Source organism: Sus scrofa, chromosome 7 (genome assembly GCF_000003025.6).
Source record: "Sus scrofa isolate TJ Tabasco breed Duroc chromosome 7, Sscrofa11.1, whole genome shotgun sequence".
In the NCBI taxonomy this organism is placed as follows: Eukaryota; Metazoa; Chordata; class Mammalia; order Artiodactyla; family Suidae; genus Sus; species Sus scrofa.
The window spans coordinates 46,488,369-46,508,063 of NC_010449.5; the positions used below are offsets into that span (position 1 = coordinate 46,488,369).

General features: G+C 45.2%; 1 long non-coding RNA gene across 3 annotated transcripts in view; it reads right to left on the reverse strand.

Annotated features, from left to right (window-relative positions):
• Nucleotides 1-19,249, reverse strand: part of LOC110261540 — an 82,610-nt gene extending 63,361 nt beyond the window's left edge. For all 3 annotated transcript variants that reach the window (XR_002345759.1, XR_002345760.1, XR_002345762.1), the window contains exon 1: nucleotides 19,076-19,249. This is a non-coding gene — a long non-coding RNA (uncharacterized LOC110261540). The remainder of the gene's footprint in view (nucleotides 1-19,075) is intronic.

A 19,695-nucleotide genomic window follows, 5' to 3' on the forward strand; every position in this document is an offset into this window, starting at 1 on the left:
TTTTGGGGGGGGGGAAGCTCAATGCACTTTTGTTAGCAATGTTGACCACTGAAATGATTTCCTTAGCACACAATTTTCCAGCAAACCTCCCACATGAGTGCAAACTTCCTGTTCCTCTTCTCAGGCCCCTCATTACAGGCAGCAGGAGAAATAATATTCAGCAGAAAATTAACTTGGCAGGGTGTGTGCTTAAAGGCATCGACTTTCAAGGAAAGGAAGTTTTTGCTTGGTTTGGTTTTGTTTCATGAAGTATTGCTTTTTACTTGCGGTGTGTCTTTTTCAGTTACAGATGATTTTCTGAAGATAGAGACTTTTGGTTTAGCACAATTCTCAGTACCTGGAAAATATTCATTGCGTGTTGTTGAACTAAATGTTTAACATGTACTTTCCCTTGACCAAATAAAGAACTCTGATAGGTCATTTTTTGTTTCAGATGACCCTAAGGAACAGGCGATCTTCAGACATTGGAGACATTTCATTCATGAGGACTGGAGTCTGAAAGCACACTTTTTAAAAGGGGGCATTTTACTCCCCCCCCTTTTTTTTGTATTTTTAGGGCCACACCCACGGCATATGGAGATTCCCAGGCAAGGGGTTGAATTGGAGCTGTAGCTGCTGGCCTACACAACAGCCACAGCAATGTGAGGTCTGAGCCACGTCTATGACCTATACCACAGCTAATGGCAATACAGGATCCTTAATCCACTAATCGAGGCCAGGGATTAAACCCAAGTCCTCATGGATACTAGTCAGGTTCTTTAACCATGGAGCCATGATGTGAACTCCTGACCCTTTATTAAACACATAAGGCACCCAGCTAATGTAAACCACCTCTTATATCTGTAGTTGTCAGGCTTGGCTGTACATTGAAATCACCTGGAGAGGAATGAGCACCAGGATTTTAAAAAATATTTGCTGCCAGGTCTCAGACCCAGAAATTCTTACATAATTGGTCTAATCTGGGGAGTTCCCATCATGGTGCAGCGGAAACAAATCCAGCTAGGAACCATGAAGTTGCGGGTTCGATCTCTGGCTCAGCGGGTTAAGGATCCAGCATTGCCGTGAGCTGTGATGTAGGTCACAGATTCAGCTCAGATCCTGTGTTTCTGTGGCTGTGCTGTAGGCTGGCAGCTATAGCTCCTATTCAACCCCTAGCCTGGGAACCTCCATAGGCCAAGGTTGCAGCCCTAAAAAGGAGAAAAAAAAAAAAATTGGTCTAATCTACAGCCTGGGCTTCAGGTTTTTTTGTTTGTTTGTTTGTTTGTTTTTTGGTTTTTTTTTTTGTGCCATTTCTTGGGCCGCTTCTGTGGCATATGGAGGTTCCCAGGCTAGGGGTCGAATTGGAGCTGTAGCCACTGGCCTATACCGCAGCCACAGCAATGCCAAATCCGAGCCGCATCTGCAACCTACACCACAGCTCATGGCAACACCGGATCCTTAACCCACCGAGCAAGGCCAGGGATCGAACCCACAACCTCATGGTTTTTGGTCAGATTCGTTAACCACTTTGCCACGACAGGAACTCCTGGGCTTCAGGTTTTAAAAAGCTTCTCAGAGTTCCCATCATGGCTCAGCAGAAACGAATCTGACTAGCATCTATGAGAATGCAGGTTTGATCCCTGGCCTTGCTCTGTAGGTTAAGGATCTAGTGATGTTTGGAGCTGTGGTATAGGTTGCAGACATGGCTTGGATCCCATGTGGCTGTAGCTGTGATGTAGGCTGGCAGCTACAGCTTTAATTTGATCCCTAGTCTGGGAATCTCCACATGCTGTGGGTGCGGCCTTAAAAACACCAAAAACAAAAAAGCAAAAAAAAAAAAAAAAGCTTCTCATTGATTCTCACGGGCAGCCAAAGCAGAACATCATTCTCCTATATTAATGAACACATTTATCAGCATCTACTAAGTACCAGGCTCTGGGCTGGGCACCTGTTATCCTTCATTTTACTAACATGGAAATTGGAACTCACAAAGGTTAATTTGTTTACCATAAGAGAGCAGCTAAGTGTTCAAGTTGGAGAGAGAAAAGATCCTATGACCTTACACTCTTTTTGTCATTTATATCAAGTAGCTACAAGATGCACTAGTGGGAATTCCCATTGTGGAGCAGTGGAAATGAATCCCACTAGTATCCCGGACCCACTGAGTGAGGCCAGGGATCCGGCATTGCTGTGAGCTGTGGTGTGGGTTGCAGATGAGGCTCTGATCCTGGTTTGCTGTGGCTGTGGCATAGGCCAGCGGCTGTAGCTCCGATTTGACTTCTAGCCTGGGAACTTCCATATGCTATGTGTGGCCCTAAAAAGCATACTGATGGCAGAAGCCAATGCATAGCCCTTGAAAATGCAGACATGATTAAGTGAAGACTAACTCATTTCGTTGAAGATTAGGGTTGTCCTCAAGGAAGCTATATGAAGCAAAGTTTTATATGCATAAGGAAGTAAAATCTGGGTGCCACACCTGTTGGATAGATATTTCCTTCTAATGTTTCAAAAACATTCTATTTTTCAAAACCCAGCCATGTCTCCTATGGAATTGGAGATTGCAGCTCAACAGTAAGAAAGGCTCCCTGCTGAGTGGAGCACTGGAGATATAGTCAGTCACTGAGGAGCAGGACCTGGGTGACCACTACCAGGAAACCTGGGGCTAAGCTGTCCACAGGGTGGACACGAAGGTGTCCTATAGCAGTCAGGTCATTTGTTGCTGAGACTGGATATCAGTTACAGAAATCCAGACTGCCTATAGACCCAGAGAGCTGCTATTCAGTTAGGAAAAAGTAAATAAAAAATTAAAAAAAGTCAACCAAATCCAACTGTAATTGTGATGGAGAAGGTCAGTGCTTGCTTGAAGGTGGATTATGACTTGAATATGCGAGTTTGTACATGTGCCCATGCTGTGTATTTTTTGGCTCAAAAAACCCCTTACTGGCAGTGCTATGCCTCAGGTATCCCATCAATGCTTTATTTTCCTCTATCTATTTCCTCCCCTTTGAGGTCTTTCCTCCATTCTTACAAACCGTTTGCCCGTTGGCTAAGAAACATGCGGAGTGAGCATGACCTGCTTTCGTCCAGAGCAGTAAGAATTGTCTATTTCAGAAAAAAAAGAAAAATCGGAGATGAAGGCAGATGAGAAAGGGAAGTAGATACAAAGAATGAAACAGGCAGGTACTTAAATAGAGATAGAGAAGAACAGACAATATAAGAAAGAATGAGTCAGACAGAGATAGGCAGAATCCCAGCAAGAGAGAAGTGGAAGCAGAGACAGAGGCTTGGAGAGAGCAAGAAGAAAGAGACAGACAGAGGCATCCAATCAGCAATGTGGAGAGAGAAACAGAGAGGCAGCAGAGAAGAACAGACAGGAAACACAGGTGATCAGAGATGAAGGGAGAAAGAAAGAGATGGACGTGCCAAGGAAGAGCCCAGGGGACAGAGGATGGCAGATGGGGAGATGGCGGTGAGCAGGCAGGAGAGGCCAGCAGGAGCGGTGTGGACAGGGCTGCGTGTGTTCTCACGAGAACAAGAAGCCGGACAGGTTTGCCTTTCTATCAGGGACAGCCTTTCCATCGGGGCTTGGAAGGGGATGTGTTTAGTCATCCTGAATAGAAGCAGGACCCCTTCCTCCCCAAGGCCAAGCCATGCTCCGTTTACAGGGCAGTCTGGTGAACATGGCCCCCGCTCTGGGCCATGGGAGGACCTCACAGAGTGACAGATGTGGGAACCAAGATCCTTGTGGTGGACATGTGCGGTTTCCGGGCCAGCCCCTCTCCATTCACTCCGTTTCCAGTAACAACCTCCCCTCCCATGTTTTGTGGGGAGCCACCCCTCCCAACCTCCATCCCCTGTGGTTTCTGTGGCATGGGCAGTACCTCTCACCACCCCCGCTCCAGGGACAGGGTAGGACACAGACTTGGCATTTGATCCAGAGCATCAGTTTCCCCTGTGGTCAGAGACCGGCTCAGGGCTAAGCATATAACTCAAGGGATGCAAATCAGAGCCAATCAGTCTCCTTTGGGGGGTTGGTCTGGGCTCTGGGGTTTGCCCTTGATCCAAATTTGAACCCTGACATGTTGGCGGGAGCTGAGGCTGCCATCTCCATCTCGCCAACTTGCATAGGCTGGAGATGAAGCCAACACACGGAGCAGCAGAGAGTGAAATGAAGACCCACTGCATTCTCGTGGCCTCTTCTGAACTCTGATCAAGCTGTTTTTAAAGTCAGAACTATCTCTAGACTTTTTATTTACAAAAGCCAATAGATTACCTTTTTCTGTCATAAACCAGTTTGAGTTGGACTTTCTGTCACTTGCAACCAAATTCTAATTGAACAATGTCTTGGATTATATCACCACATTCTACAGACACAAAGTTTAAGTAACTTAGCTAAGATTTTAGCTAGTTGGTGCCAGCACATGAACTGAGGTCTCGCCCACCATAAATCCCCGTGAACTCACGCTTCCATTCTCTTATTTTATTTATTTATTTATTTATTTATTTATTTATTTATTTATTTATTTATTCATTCAGCTTTTTAGGGCCACATGTGCAGCCAATGGAAGTTCCCAGGGTAGGGGTCGAATCAGAGCCTATGCCACAGCCACAGCAACGGCAGGATCCAAGCCTCATCTTTGACCTACACCACAGCTCACGGCAATGCTGGATTCTTAAAACCCACTGAGCGAGGCCAGGGAGCGAACCCACATCTTCATGGATCCTAGTCGGGTTCATCACCACTGAGCCACAGTGGGAACTCCCATCCTTATTTTATTTTTAAATTAAGCTATTGGGCACAGTTCAAATAAATGCTTTTACTCTAGTGACTTCATAAGCTCTGGAAATGCCAGCCCTAAGCAAAATTGCCATCTCCAGGCAATACTTATCTTGGTTCAGCTATTTCCTTATTTCGTGATGTCTTCCTCTCCCCTCCTAGCCACAGTAAGCAGAACATGACAGGTATCACGGACGCTTTTATGTGAATTTACTAAGCAGAATATTTACCTTTTATGTATGTATGTATATATGTATGTACGTATGTATTGTCCTTTTGTCTTTTTAGGGCCACACCCTTGGCATATGGAGGTTCCCAGGCTAGGGGTCTAATCAGAGTTGTAGCTGCCGGCCTACGCCAGAGCCACAGCAATGCCAGATCTGAGCCATGTCTGCAACCTATACCACAGCTCACGGCAACACCAGATCCTTAACCCACTGAGCAAGGCCAGGGATCAAATCCCAACCTCATGGTTCCTAGTTGGAGTCACTAACCACGGAGCCACAAGGGGAACTCCCCAAATCTTTACCTTTTAAAAGAGAATAGTTTAAATAAAATAAAATAAAAACCTGAAGGGATAAATTTCTAACGCAGGAATCCCCTATAGTGTAATATGAGGTTTGAGGACATATTTGGAGTTGCCGAACCATCTTAAAATTCTCTGAACTGGGTGCCACAGTCATTTTAATGAGGTTGTAAATAAAAACCTACCGAAGAATCCTGAAGAATCCAGAGCACACATTGAAAGCAGTGGTTCTCAAACTTCATAGTGCATTAGAATCACTGGGGAGCTTGTTAAAACTCACTGCTGGCCCCAACCCTGGAGTCAGCTTCAGTGGGCCTGAAGAGAATGTGAATTTCTAGAGTTCCGAAGTGCTGCTGATGTTGCAGGTCTGGGTGGGACCCCACTTTGAGGATCACGTTTAGATTTTAGAATACAACTCTGACAGCACCTGGCCGGCTGACATCAAACTTCCACATGGCACTGCCTGCTGCCCTAGTCCTAGACATTAGGCTGCCTGTTCCTCCCCAGCAGGGATGCAGACCAGAGTTTGTGGCGCAGCCTAGATGGTGGCAGAGCAGCCCCTGCTGTCCCACAGGTGGACCTAGTTGTGACTCAGATACAGAACCACAGCTTGGAGTCCGGGAGGGCTAGGATCTGCTGATGCTTGTGTAACTGGAAGACCTTTTAAAAATATGAATTCTGGGTGAGTTCTTGTTGTGGCTCAATAGTTAACGAACCCGACTAGTATCCCTGGCCTTACTCAGTGGGTTAAGGAATCAGCATTGCTGTGAGGTGTGGTGTAGGTGGCAGATGGGGCTTGGATCCTGAGTTGCTGTGGCTGTGGTGTAGGCCGGCAGCTATAGCTCCAACTGGATCCCTCACCTGGGAACCTCCATATGCTGTAGGTGTGGCCCTAAAAAGCCTTTCCTTAAAAAGCAACTTCACTAAAGTGGTTGAGGAATAAAAATGACGGTTGTGAGGGCACCATCCTGATGCCAGGCAAGACCAGAACTTGATGAAATTGAGCAGGAGCTGAGTCAGAAAGACTAGAGGGAGGGAAGGGACCTCAGCCCGATTGTTTTATTGAAAAGAATGTGGGGATGTTTCTTTTCATCTCTTCTCATTTTTCTGCAACAAATATGCTTCACTTTGTGCCGTTTTCACAGGGCAGGGACTCACAATACTTGTGGTGAAGACGTAGTTATGGTTCTAATCTGCCATACGTGCATTCAGGAGGAGAGGGGAAATAAAGGAAGAAAAATCCCTGACATAGTTACCCTCTCCTCCCATGTGCCAGATCCAGATATAGATGAAAGACACAAACATTCCCAGGGAGCAACCGGAAAGACATGGCAGCAGGGAGCTCCCCCTAAGGGGGCCGGGGGACTTTAGAGGACGGAAGTCCCCCACAGGAGCCCTCCTCGAGTCACATGGGACTAACTGGCAGCAAATCCAGAGGACCGGGTTGGGGGATTGCAGTAGGGGGACAGGGAGTAGATTCTTTTTTTTTTTTTTTTTTTTGTCTTTTGTCTTTTCTAAGACTGCTCCCAGGGCATATGGAGGCTCCCAGGCTAGAGGTCAGATTGGACCTATAGCCGCTGGCCTACGACACAGCCACAGCAACGCAGGACCCGAGCTGCGTCTGCAACCTACACCACAGCTCAAGGCAACGCCAGATCCTCAACCCTCTGAGCAAGGAGCTCATGGTTCCTAGTCAGATTCGTTAACCACTGTGCCACGATAGGAAATCCCAGGGAGTAGATTCTGTGGCCATACCAGTCCTATGTCGATAAAAATTCTCGCATAGTCAAGTATGTTCCAGGTTGCAGCAAATAATACAAAACGGAGATAAAACCAAAACCACTGCATCCAAAGTGCATGGATGGCTCTTTGGTGCCCCCTGGAACTGGATTTGACTTAGGGAGGGAGGGTTTTAACTTCTCCGTTTGGTGCCAAGCCTGCCATAAGAGAGAACTCCTGATATGGATGCAATTCATCCCTGTGATAAACCAGGACAGAAAAAGCCATTCAAAAAGCCAAAGCAGCTAGATAGAACAAAAAGGGAGCAGAGAAAAGCAGACTCAGAGAGAAATGGCATTCGATCACTCAGAGCAGATAACTGATTTGTTCTTATGGAATCAGAGTGAAAAAAGATTCTTCAGAAGGGGGCCGAGCCTCCGATTCATTTGAAAGAGTGTGCACCCTAGTTGGCTGGGTGCCATTCTCCACCGATGTGGCCTCCATGTAAAGAGAACTGGATCCTGCTTCTCAGAAGCTTGGGTTTCCTCTCTGTCAGGGATCCTGTTTAGCTCATGATGGGAATTTTGTCTTCAGCAGCATCAGTTTTCAAAATTTCTCACACGGACACGAATTTAAAAGGCAAGCAGACTCTCTCTGGGCTGTTTTATCTAACGAATCATCCGTTCCTTCCTGACTCTCCTGGGAATCCCATCCACGCACAGAGGTCCCATTGACTCATGTGGTCCCTGTCAAAGCCAACTTCAAAAACAGAAAAGATGAGCCCTGGTCAATTTCATGTTGGACTTGCTGGCTAAGTTCTGTTGCCGGCAAGGGTCACAGCAGCCTAGGATTAAAGAGGCAGCAATAAAAGAGCTGGCTATTCAAGTACTTGGGGGTGTTTCTGGCACTCAGATTGTAAAAGAATCCAATAATTTATATGCATACGGATGAATGGGCAACAGAGCTCCACAGAATTTCTTTTAAACCTACGGCTCAGCCTGTCTGGGTGGTAACTAGTCTATAAACACTTGCAACTAAAGGAAGTACTTTGTCAGTTCTGTTTTATTTTCTTTTAATCTTAGAACAGGTAAGAGAGTTTAAGAAAAAGTTCACTGAGGAGTTCCCTGGTAGCTCAGCTAGTTAAGGATCCAGCATTGTAACTGCTGTGGCACAAGTCTGATCCCTGGCCCTGGAATTTCTTCATGTTGCAGGCATGGCCAAAAAAGAAAAAAAAAAAGTAATTTCATTGATATCTATGCAATCCAAACCCTTCCCAGAGATATAGCAACTTTGGTTTTTGAAATACTTATCTGATTTAAAGATTCAACAAGAAAAAAAACTTGTTATAAACTTAGGCTAGATCTGTTCTGTATGCCTCACTTTCCCAAGAAGAGAAGAAAAGAATTGATCATAGAATGGTTATCAGAAACTTGTTTCACTCAGTCAACATATGCTAAGTCCCTTCCATGTGTCAGGCCCTGTGCTAGGCCCAGGATGAACAAAATGAAATGAGATAGCTTCTGGTTCTATGTAAGATGGGGTGGGTAACCATGTGTCTCCAGCGAATGCAGCTATAAAAGCTGGAGAGAATACACAGAACAGGGATTTACCATGAAAAGTCAATGGTAGGAGGCAGACTGGAGAAAAGACCACAATTTGAAGTACCATTAGACTGGTGGTGAGTCTGACACTTTTCTTCCTGGTATCTCCTGGCTTGGACTCAAGGACCCCAGACCCAGAGATGAGCCTTGGCAAGGATGGAAAACAAAGGCTCTAGAAGAAGCCCTTTAAGTTCTGACAGGAGGAGTGGGAAAGGGGTCTCCCGACATTCAGAGAATGGGGGAAATAACCCCATTTTTCTTTTTCCTTTTTTTTCTTTTCCTTACTCTCTCACTCCACCCAGCCTGAGCTGGCCCACAGGTACCTAAAAACTCTGAGGAAGAGGATTCTTCCTTTCTGACAGAACTCACCCAAGAAAATACAAATGTTTGTTGCTTTTTCTCTGTCCTCTTGCCATTTGCTCCTTGTAACAAAGGATTTGATTCTCTTTTTTGCTATTTGATCCCTCATAGCTCTCAAGCCTCAATACTCCTTCCTCCCTTTCTGCCCCACATCTGGGTAAAACTGATAGAAAGCTCAGATACTCCTTTGTAACTGGCAGGCAGTTCAAACCATGGAGCTCCAGGCCGCATGCAGGAACTCCTACTCCAGCCTGACCCCTGCATCACAAGCACCAAGCCAGCCTCCTTCCCTGGCTCTCTCAAGCCATTTTCAGACCAGCTTGGGAGCCCTCCTTGACTGTTCAGAATACAAATAATAAACCTTTTCATTCCCTCTTGTTGCATGTATGGAATCACTGATCTTAAAATCCACACACGGAGTTCCCGTCGTGGCGCAGTGGTTAACGAATCTGACTAGGAACCATGAGGTTGCGGGTTCGATCCCTAGCCTTGCTCAGTGAGTTAAGGATCCAGCATTGCCGTGAGCTGTGGTGTAGGTCGCAGACGCCGCTCGATCCTCCGTTGCTCTGGCTTAGGCCGGTGGCTACAGCTCCCGTTAGACCCCTAGCCTGGGAACCTCCATATGCGCCAGAGCAGCCCTAGAAAAGGCAAAAAAAAAAAAAAAAAAAAAAAAAACCCACACACGCTTCCCCAAAATTGGGGGTGGGAATCTATCTCAGTGACCCCCACTGCCCCAGACACAGGTATAGTTATGGGAAATACACAGCAGATGAGGGTCCAAAAAGGGCATTTCAGGGAACCAGAAAGTACCAGGGAGATCTCAGAAGACCTCAGAGAAGAGGCAGCTGGGAGTGCTGCTCAAGTTGTTTAAGAATCTGGGCTTATTTCTAAGCTGACCATGCAGAGTGGATCAGAAAAAAATGAACCACAGGAGAGATCAGGGCCCACAGACTGGCCACTAGGTGGCATACACATCAGCTGGATCTGACGAGTACTGCAAAGGCTTTGAAGATAGAACCCACCTACAGAAAGCTGGTCTGCCTAAAACCAACTAGGTTGATAGCCTGCTAAAGCAGAAATGCCGTCATTTTATAGAATTCAAACAAGACTCAGAGTCTTATAATTTCAAAATGTCCAGAGTACAATCCAAAATTAGCATACCAAGAGTTCCTGTTGTGGAGCAGCAGAAATGAATCTGACTAGTATTCATGAGGATGTGGGTTCAGTCCCCGGCCTTGCTCAGTGGGGTGGGGATCCGGCGTTGCCATGAGCTGTGGTGTGTGGTGTAGGTCGCAGATGTGGCTCGGATCCCAGGCTGCTACGGCTGTTGCATAGGCCAGCAGCTGTAGCTCCAATTTGACCCCTAGCCTGGGAACTTCCATATGCCACAGGTGCAGCCCTAAAAAACAAAACAAAACAAAAAAACAAGCGAACAAAAAACCCAAAATTAGCATACAAAGAATCAAGAAAGTCTCAATTCTAGTAAGTATATACAATTTTACAATTTATATATACAAGTTTATAATTGTTAAAATTCATAAACTGCTTACAAAAAGTCAGATTTGCTGTATTAATGTTTGAGTGTCTGAATGATGTCTTTTGCTTACAAGAAGTCCACAATCTAGTGAAGGAAACAGAGTCATAAACGGATGGTGACATAACCTTCAGCACCTGTGATGTTAGAGGTGGACAGGATGCAGAGGCACAGAAGGATATCTAACCCATCTGGAGAGCAGGGCATCAGGGGATTAAGACCAGCTTCCTGGAAGCACAGATGCTGAGTCTGAAGGAATAAGTAGGCAAAGAGGAGATAGGTGAAGAAGTAGAAGGAATTCACACCTAAGCAGGGGCAGCAGGAGCAGCAGGAACAGAGATATAAAGTGAAGTGAGCATAGGGAGTTATAAACAGATGTTTCATAGAAGTTCTGGCTGCCAAGGGGGAAGGGGCAGAAAAGGATCTGGACTCAGCTGTAGAAGGCTTCACCACACACCATATTTAACCCTATAGTTCATCCTATCGAGAATCTAATCTTGGTTCTGGTCATAATAACACAGTGGTCATAATGAAATCTTGGCACCCCTCTAAGTCTTGGCTTCTTGTGGCACAAGCTACAGGTGTATAACTATCTGGGTGGTCCTCCCAGAAACTAGACTGGCTGTGGGATCCATTCTGCCTAATGGATGTGAGTGGAAGTGATGCATGAAATAATCAGGGATGGGACGTCTAAAGTAGGCGGGTATATTTCCTGCACTCCCTTCCCCCTTCCTGTGGGCCTTAGAGGCCATGAGTTGAAGGGACATGCAACCAGATGGATGGAACCTGAGTCACGGAGTCATTCCCATGGGGGAGGATGCGCTACCAGAAACATCCATGAAGGACTTTGCACAAGGAAGCAATAAACTTTGCTCGTGGTAAGTCACTGCGATTTCATAGTGCATCACTGTCTAGCACATCTAATACAGTTTCCCCAACTCTTTATCAAGAGCAAAACAGCCTCCCTTCAATGGCATTTCCAACTCCATAAATCCAACTTAGTCTAGACAAGGACCTCCTTCCTTTATCTGGCTCCTTCCTGGTGCTCTTTCTTAATTTCTTGGGATCAGTCCTACCTATGTTCTTCTTCCCAGGACAGTTCTGTATTTTACCTTGGACAAAGGTCATGATGCCAGAGACACCAGGACTGGATAGGCTCTCAAAATACATCTCGTATACCTTAAAGTGCCTGGCTTGCCTCTCCAACACCCCTGCTACATGGTGGTCCAGAGTCTGCTTGAAAATATTCAGTAACTGGAAACTCACTGCTCTGACTATACAAAAGTTCTTCTTCCCCAAATATTCTAAACAAGGGAACAGACTGCCCATAATTTATAATCCCCGTGGACTGTGCTTAAGTCTCCCTATTTTATTTTTCAAATGAATGAGTAGTGATTCCATTCAAATGAATGAGTTGCAATTCCATTGGGGACATATGAGCCTTTTCCTGACCTCCTCCCACATGACAACAGTTCCTTTTTTTCTTTATACAATGAACGATTTATTGGTGAGGTTGTATGCCCTGTGTGTGACAGTGCAGAAATGAGCACCAACTCCATGTGCCCAGGAGTAAATAGCTCTTTAACAGAAGCTTGTCTATAGTAAGCAACAGTAGTCTTGCAATTCACATCTTTGTAAGTTTTAAGTCCATCTCTATGTCCATGGGGTTTCTCTAAAACCACAAACATCTTTTAAAAGTCAACACATCTAAACAACAAAACAGAGGGAAGATTTTCGATGGAAGTCTTTGAACATGAAAGCTTTCTGTAATGTGGGACTCTATCTTCTTTGATGCAATGTCTGTTTAGCGCATGATACTGGATGGTCCTTGAATAATGTCAAGCACAATCCATTAAAAAAAATGACAAACCGGACTGCATCAAAATTTAAAACTTTTGCTCTGTGGAAAAACTCTCCTGAAAAACATGAAAAGACAAGTTACAAGACGGAGAAAACATGTGCTAACCACAAATGTGACAAAGGTATCTAGCATCTAGAATATACAGAGGACTTTCAAAAACAGTAAAAAATAAATATTCAAACTAGAAAATGGGAAAAAGACATGAATAGACATTTCACCAAATGGTGGCAAATAAGCACAGGGAAAGGTGTTCAACATCATTAGCCACCAGAGATGTGCAGGTGAAAACCAAAGTGTGCTGGAGTTCCCTTCGTGGTTTAGCGGTTAACGAAGATATGGGTTCAATCCCTGGCCTCGATCAATGTGTTAAGGATCTCGTGTTGCCGTGAGCTGTGGTGTAGGTTGCAGACTCGGCTTGGATCCTGAGTTGCTGTGGCTGTGGCTGTGACTGTGGCCAGCAGCTGCAGCTCCAATTGGACCCCTAGCCTGTGAACCTCCATATGCCGCAGGTGTGGCCTGAAAAAGAAAACAAACAAACAAACCAAAAACCAAAACACCCCAATGTGCTATCACTGCCCTAAAACATAAAAGAGTGATGACAACACCAAAGGATGGCAAGGATGCAGAGGAAGAGAATCACTCCTACACTGCTGTCAGGAATGTAAAAATAATACAGCCACTCTGGAAACAGTTCAGCATTTTCTTTAAGAACTATATATGTACTAACCTTGGCCCAGCAAATCTACTCCTGGGCATTTACCCCAGAGAAATGATAATATGTGGTCACATAAAAATATGCACATTAATGTGTATAGCAGTTTCATAATAGTCAAAACCTGAAAACAATCCAGATGGTTAAACAACCTGTGGTACATCCATATGAGGAAGCACCACTCAGCAATAAAAAGGAACCAAATACTGACACCTGCAACAGCCTGGCTAAATCTCCAGAGAATTATGCTGAGTGGAAAAAGCGAATCCTCAAAGGTTACACACTGTATGATTACCCCTTGAAATGACAAAACTATAGAAATGGAGACAAGATTAGTGGTTCCCAAGAGATTAACGAGGGGGTTGGAGTGGGCAGGGAGGGTGGTGGGGTTATAAAAGGCCAAAAAGAGGGAAAGATCCCAGTGGTGATGGAAATGTGGCAAACCTTGCTTGTAGAGATATCCATAAGATGGTTGTGATGTTGTATTAAGTTCTGGAAGACTGGGGGTGGCCCTGGGTAAAGAATTTAAGGAATCTATTATTTATTTATTTTTTGGAATCTATCATTTCTTAAAACCATGTGTAAATCTATAATCTTCTCAATATAAAAAGATTAATGATGGAGTTTCCTTGTGGTATAGCAGGTTAAGAACCTGGCACTATCACTGCAACAGCTCGGGTTGCTGCTGTGGTATGGGTTTCATCCCTGGCCCAAGGACCTCTGTAGGTTGTGGGTTTGGCAAAAAAAGAAAAGAAAAAAAAAGGACAAACAAAACCACTCCCCATGCCTGAGCTGCAGCTCATACCTGGTAAATTACAATATCGGGAGATGGGAGCCAGAACTTAGCTTTTAAACATGCCTAGATGATTCCAATGGGCAGCAAATTTGGGGACCACTGAATTAAGCATCTCAGAAGCCTCCAAGGGGACAATTTAAGAAGAAGAATGGAAAAAAGTTTTCCTAAAGTTCTGCCTGTAGAGACATTTTTGCAAGAGGGCATGAACCAAAGGCATATCCTGTTACATTTTGGCCACAGCCCCAGTCAGTTTGGGGGAGAAGCCCTGACCCTTTCTTATTCATCTGGCAGGCTCCTGGCCTAGAAGCTATCCTAATTGAAAACTCCAAGAGTTCCCATTGTGGCTCAATGGAAATGTGACTAGTATTCATGAGGACACAGGTTTGATTCCTGGCCACGTTCTGTGGGTTAAGGATCCAGTGTTGCTGTGAGCTGTGGTGCTGGCTAGGGTTGTGGCTGTGGTGCAGGCCAGCAGCTACAGCTCCGATCCGACCCCTAGCCTAGGAACGTCCACATGCTGCGGGTTTGGCCTTAAAAAAAAAAAAAAAGAAAGAAAAAAGAAAACTCCAGCCTAAAAGCCACCAATATTAACCACTTTGATAACTGGAATAATTTATCAATTTTTAAAGAAAATTTATTTCAAAAATAATTCAATTTCTGGAGTTCCCATCATGGCTCAGTGGTTAATGAATCTGACTAGGAACCATGAGATTGCGGGTTCGATCCCTGGCCTTGCTCAGTGGGTTAAGGATCCGGTGTAGGTTGTAGACGCGGCTCAGATCCCACGTTGCTGTGTCTCTAGTGTAGGCCAGCGGCTATAGCTCCGATTGGACCCATAGCCTGGGAACCTCCATATTCATGCCCTAGAAAAGGCAAAAAGACAAAAAAAAAAAAAAAAATTCAATTTCTTCCTATCATCTTCATCACAATAATCTTGATTAAATCCAGTCTGAAAAGGTGAGTTACACAAATGCTGTCACGTGTTCCAGAACCTGCCCAAGGTATTACAGACAGGTGCATGGTTCTGATTTTTTTTTAAATTTATTTATTTTTTTGTCTTTTTGCTATTTATTGGGCCGCTCCCGCGGCATATGGAGGTTCCCAGGCTAGGAGTCGAATTGGAGCTGTAGCTGCCGGCCTACGCCAGAGCCACAACAACGCTGGATCCAAGCCGCGCCTGCAACCTACACCACAGCTCACGGCAACGCTGGATCGTCAACCCACTGAGCAAGGGCAGGGATCAAACCCGCAACCTCATGGTTCCTAGTCGGATTCGTTAACCACTGCGCCACGACGGGAACTCCTGGTTCTGATTTTAAATTAACATTCTACCCACACCTAGTTTGAATTTTAGACACTTTAATAGTCACTGCCCTTCTTTCCAAGAAATTTGTTGGAAATTTAAACATGCTCTATCAATTACCGCTTAGACTGAATTATAAGAAGAAAGGAGAAAGGGGCTGAATCTTTCTTTTCACTAAATTTGGACCCAATTTCACCTTTACAGTGAGAACCTCTGTGCTGTCATGTGGATTTTCAGGTAGTTCCTCCACTGCACTTTCCAAGCATTATCACGCCCTGTTTTTCGGCCTAAGCCTTCTCTTGGGATTTTTTCTTTTAAATTAAAAACACTTTAAAATGGATTATCAGAGCAACATTAACATAATGAGAAAAAGGCAGCCTTATCAGACAAGATAATCTGCTTTTCCTCAAAGATGCCATTTTTATTGCATTAAGGGTTCTTTCCTCAAAGAGATCTGAAGAGGACTCATGGATTAACTCTGCGCATCAGGTCCTCTTTCTCACATCTGTCTGATTTTTACACGCCAATATCGCAAGTATAGTAGAGGCTCCATGGAGACCCACGGAAGAGGAAAGACTGAGCTATCTTTAACACTTGTTCTTATTTTTCATTCCAAGAAATTTCTTTTGGGTAAGATATAGTTGGATCAGTATGCTAATGAACGGATGGAAATCCATTTTACCATTTTTTTTTTTTTTTTTTTTTTTTTTTACGGCTAAGCAAAATGGAAGGCTCAAGAGTCATCTCATCCAAAACAGAAGTGCTCCGGGACTGAAGCCTGCACAGACGCAGAGCGTTAACTCAATGCAGAGCATCAGTTAAGGACAACCAGTGGGAAGCAAGATGCACACAAAGATTACCTCTCAACCCCTGATGGAAAGTTTCCAAGGGGCAACATCTGGAGGCTGCACAGTCCAGACAATTTAAATAGACTCAGGAGTTCCTGTCGTAGTGCAGCGGAAACAAATCCGACTAGGAACTGTGAGGTTTCAGGTTCGATCCCTGGCCTTGATCCGTGGGTTAAGGATCCGGCATTGCCATGCGCTGTGGTGTAGGTCGCAGACACAGCTCAGAAACTGTGTTGCTGTAGCTGTGGTGTAGGCCAGCAGCTGTAGCTCCGATTAGACCCCTAGCCTGGGAACCTCCATATATTGTGAGTGCAATGACAAAAAAAAAAAAAAAAAAGACTCAGGGGCAGAAAATCACACTCACTCTTTGTGAACACAACTTGTTGCTGACCCAGTTTATCCTGCTTCTAATTCACAACTCTCTAGCCCCAACCAAATGCCCTCCTACAAGGCATGGAGCCCTTTCTCCGCCCAAGGGTGCAGGCCATTCCTGCTGCCCACAATGTGGTTCCTCTGACTCCTTGCCTGCCGGCTCCCCCTGAGACTTCAGCTTTCAAGATAATAACCCTTTCCAGCCCCTCGGTCCATACGAACTCCCAGAATACTCTTCTTCTTCTTCTTCTTTTTTTTTTTGAGGGCCGCACTTGAGGCATATGGAAGTTCCCAGGCTAGGGGTCAAATCAGAGCTGCAGCTGCCAGCCTATACCACAGCCACAGCAATGTAGGATCTGAGCCACATCTTCGACCTACACCACAGCTCGGCAATGCCGGATCCTTAACCTACTGAGCGAGGCCAGGGATCAAACCTGCGTCCTCATGGATGTTAGTTTCGTTACCACTGAGCCACGACTGGAACTCCCCAGAGTCCTATTCTAACTCAGACTCCTACTCCATGTCAAGACATCTGTCAGGCTGCAGCCTTGTAGTTGTCCAGCCTTGAGACCAAAGAAAGAGCCCGGAGACAGTGACAGAGATGTCAATGGTTTACCAGACAGAAGGAATCTTACAAAAGGTCCTGGAGTGACACCCCACCGTGTACGGCAGATAGGACATGGCAACGGTCTTTGATACTTGTGGCAGAAGGAGGCTACCGTTTAGAGGGGGGAGTTGACACCAGGTGGGGTCAGTTATCAGGGACTAATTAAACCCTATAATTAAGAAAACTGGATAATTATGTGTGTGAAACAGCGCCTAGTTGAGGAGACAGACATAAAGAGAGCAAGAGAACAGCCATCTTGAGCGGTCTGACCATACAACATCTAACAGATTTGTGAAATTAACAAATGCTTTCTTTGAAAAAATTAATAAGTGCTTCTTCAAGCTAAAAGAGTAGACAGCATGCCACTCCTTAAGACAATTTTCATGACTAACAAAAAAATTGACATTTTAAATTAAACACATACAGCCAAGTGATAATCAAACACAAAGAATATAGGGATTAGCTCAAGCCATTCAGGATCTGAGGCCACCTTCTAATGAGGACATGCAGGTACTCATTTAAGCAGGTGCCACACTGAGCAAACTGCGACCCAGACGTGACCTCTGTGTTTCATAGCTGTTCCCTCCTACGATCATTTCCACGCATCTATTCTCTGTCCCAGTCACCCATCCAATAGGCACCTCTCTGGCCTTATGAATCTTACCAGCCTTTTAAGTTAGATTTTATCTTTTTGTATTGTTTGGCTGTGCCCAAGGTATGCGGAAGTTCCCATACCAGGGACTGAACCTGGGCCACAGCAGTGAGAACGTCAAACCTGTCACTACCAGGGAACTCCCTAAAGTAGACTATAAACTCTTGGAGAGCAAGGACCACTCTTTTAATAATAATAGCAAATACTTCAGAGTATATCCTATGTGCCAGTCAATCTGTCATGTGCTTTCCTGTATTAATAAAATCTGTGGAGTTCCTGCTGTGGTGGCACAATGGTTTAATGATTTGGCTTGTCTTTGTGTGGTGGCACTGGCTCAAGCCCCGGCCAGGCAAAGTGGGTTAAGGATCTGGCCTTGCTGTGGCTGTGGCTTAGGTTGCAGATACTGTCCGGATTAAATCCCTGGCCCGGGAATTTCCACATGCCATGGGACCGGCAGGCAGAAAAAGGAGAAAAAAAAACTGTGTGCAAAGCCTGCATGCACACTCTTCTTAAGCTTGGATCTGACACTTCTCAGCTGTTTGTATAACCTTTGGCAAGTTGCCTTAGTTTCCCTCTCTGTAAAATGGGGGTGACACATTATCTACCTCAGGGGGTTATTGGGAAAATTAAATGCTAGAAAGTGGCTGGCCCACAGTACTCATTCAATGTCGGTCTCGCTTTTTGGTTTTTGGCTGTCTCTGCGGCAGGCTGAAGTTCCCAGGCCAGGGATGGAACCTGTGACACAGCAGTGAACATGTCTGATCCCCAACCCGCTGAGCCACTAGGGAACTCCAAAAGTTAGCTGTTATCATTATTGTTTATAGGAAAGTCCCAAATCCCAGGAAACCCCACAGTCCTGGTTTTGGCAAGGAAAAGTCCAGTGTTCTTGGCAAAAGTTTGCAATGAGTCTAGCTGGCAGGCCTGGGACAGGAAGTCAGTGGTACCCTGTTTGCTCTCCACTGCCTGCGTCTTTCACAGCCCACCTCAAAATTCCCCCTTACGTCCTGCAATTGACCTCCCCCCCCCCCACAATACTTCAGGAAACCGTATCTCTTAGTCAACAGGCTGCAATGGAGAAATCGTTACCTTTGTGGTACATTCTTTTGCGCAGACCACCGCCCTGTTCTAAGAGCAAACTATTTGCTCTTTTGACAATAAAGTGACAAAGTTTAAAACGCCTCTCCTGCCAGAAGGAAACTACAGCGTCTGGCGCCCCCTGCTGCCTTTCGTAGGAAAGGCAAACAAAAACGAATACTTGTTTCTTAGACAACTTTCGCTTATCAATGTCGAACTAGAAATTGGTATAAATATCCTAAAATTGAACTTAGATTTCCATCTTATCTTTTCTTGAATTCACCCCCCTTGAAATTCAGTTGCTTGCTTTGCCTCTGACAGGGAAAATGACTGAATTTTACTTTTCGCATTTACCTTTGCTTTTCTTGAATGTGACTGGAGCTGTTTGGACTTGGGGATTTGTACGGGTTTTGTTCTTGGCTTGTTTTCACTTCCGCGAAGCCTGAGACTGGAGAAGGCTGCCGCATCAGCTGGCGGACGACCCTCCGTGGCGCCCCTTAGCCTCCTCAGAGGCCAAATTTCCCCGGATTCAGCGCGAGGTAGGAGCCAATGGGACGCCAGAGCACGGCTGAGTGTCAGGCGGGCTCAGCCAATGAACATTCGCTTGGGGAGGGTGGCTCCGCCTTCTCCCCCCGCCCCGCCCCGCCCCTGGGCCTTGTGAAAGGTCTGTCCTCTTCTCCCGCAGATTTTTTTTTTTTTTCCGTTCCGCTGAAATCATACAACAAAGGTTGTTGATATTTGTCCAGATACAAACTAGACTTAGCTCATCTATCTGCATATTCATCGGATAGGGCAGATGCCACTGTCTGCTAATTTCTTACTAAAGAAAATGAAAAGATCTTACCTATTCGATGCCCTGCCCGTCTTATATGCAACAATGATAAAAAAAAAAAGGTTGTGATTTGCTTAAATGTGATATTGAGACTTTTTTTTTTTTCTTTCGAGGGCCACACTAGCAGCATATGGAAGTTCCC